General features: G+C 60.7%; 1 protein-coding gene across 1 annotated transcript in view; it reads right to left on the bottom strand.

Moving 5' to 3' along the window:
• Window positions 1-1,304, bottom strand: part of PLEKHO1 (pleckstrin homology domain containing O1) — a 10,028-nt gene extending 8,724 nt beyond the window's left edge. Inside the window, exon 1 of the mRNA XM_018068262.3 lies at window positions 1,074-1,304. The gene's annotated coding sequence lies outside the window, so the exon portion shown is untranslated. The remainder of the gene's footprint in view (window positions 1-1,073) is intronic.
• Window positions 1,305-1,453: the final 149 nt, after the last annotated feature.

Consider the following 1,453-nt stretch of genomic DNA (forward strand, 5'->3'; position numbering starts at 1 on the left):
TGGAGCGGCCAGGAGGTCGATGGGAGYGAGCTCTGGAATTCCAGCACACAGCTCAGCACCACCTGGGCATTCAGTCCACTTTTTAGACCATCTCTGTGTTCTAGCAACCCTTGACCCCTCTGTGTGTGCCATGCCCATGATGCAACCAGCCCTAAATCAAGCTGCCCCTTCCACTCTCCAGATCCCGAGCTGGGCCAGGCAGCCGTGCATCCAACCAGGATCCATCAGGGAATGACCCCCACTCAGGGAAACCCAGAAAGACCAGGGTTTTACCCCGAATTCCCTGGCCTGGAGCAGCCCCTGTGCCTGCTGTGGGCACCGGTGCAGTGCTGGGATGTCAGAGGGGACCCGAGGGAGGAGGGCTCTGGCCAGGGGAGTTCTCCCTGATGGGTTTGGAGGGCTCTGGCCTGGGGAGTTCTCCCTGATGGATTTACGGAGACAAAAAGCGCGGGGGGGCCGTGCAAGGACAGCCGGGTGCCGGCTCAGCCTGACGGTCACATCCAATTACCTCCGATGTCAACACCGCGTTAAACCCCAAACCCCGGCGAGGAGACAGAGGAGGGGGAGAGGAGGGGGCACGTTGCGCAACACGGTGTCGGATCCCCGGGGGGAATTTCCCCGTTGTCCTCTTGGCACGGGGGAAAAATACCAGAGATCGACCCGTAAATGGCTCGATTCCAGTCGGCAGAGCAGAGTTATTTCCAAATGGACAGCGAGCAGCTGGGAACAAGGCACTGTCGGGCTCAGTGAGGGAGGACAGGCACAGAAGGGAGCCGGCATTGCTGTCGCCGCGGCAGGAAGAGGGATGAGGGCTTAACTCTCGCTAAGTGAATCCTTTCGTGTCTCCACGCTGGGAAAATGTCTCCCAGCAGAGCTGTCTGGGAGAGTCGCTGTCGGAGCCGAGCCTGACCCGGTCGGGTCCTGCCGGCGCCAGCCCAGGGGGAAGAGAAGCCCCCGAAGAACCTCCTCGGCCCGGCTGGCGCTGGAGGGGCGCTGGGAAGGGCCGGGGCTGCTCCTTTTCATATGCAAAGGAAGGAAGGGGGGATGGGAAAGGAAACTGAAACCGATCCTACCTCCTTCTCCGAGATGTAAAGCTGATCTCCCTTCAGAACCACATAACGGTTTTTCCAGATTTCCCTAAAAATGCCTTTCCCGCAAAATTTCCGCACCCAGCCGACCTTCTCCGGCTGCGCAGGTTGCTGGTTTCCATCCTGGTGCCCCTAACACAAAGGGAGAGGGAAGAAAATGGGGGAAAACGGGATTATTCTTGGTTTTACGCTCCTCTTCTCCCCCCCCCCTCCTTCTTTGCCCAACTTTCGCCTCCCCCTCCCTCCGGCCCCTCTCTCCGCCGACGCCGGGACCCGAGTCCTTCCCCGGGGTCACTCCACGGGGATTTTTGTGCCGCAGACGCGAAGCGGCACCAGCAGCACCGGGAGGAGGCTGCGAGGACCGG

Source organism: Manacus vitellinus, unplaced genomic scaffold (assembly GCF_001715985.3).
Source record: "Manacus vitellinus isolate BGI_N305 unplaced genomic scaffold, ASM171598v3 scaffold_134_pilon, whole genome shotgun sequence".
Lineage (NCBI taxonomy): Eukaryota > Metazoa > Chordata > Aves > Passeriformes > Pipridae > Manacus > Manacus vitellinus.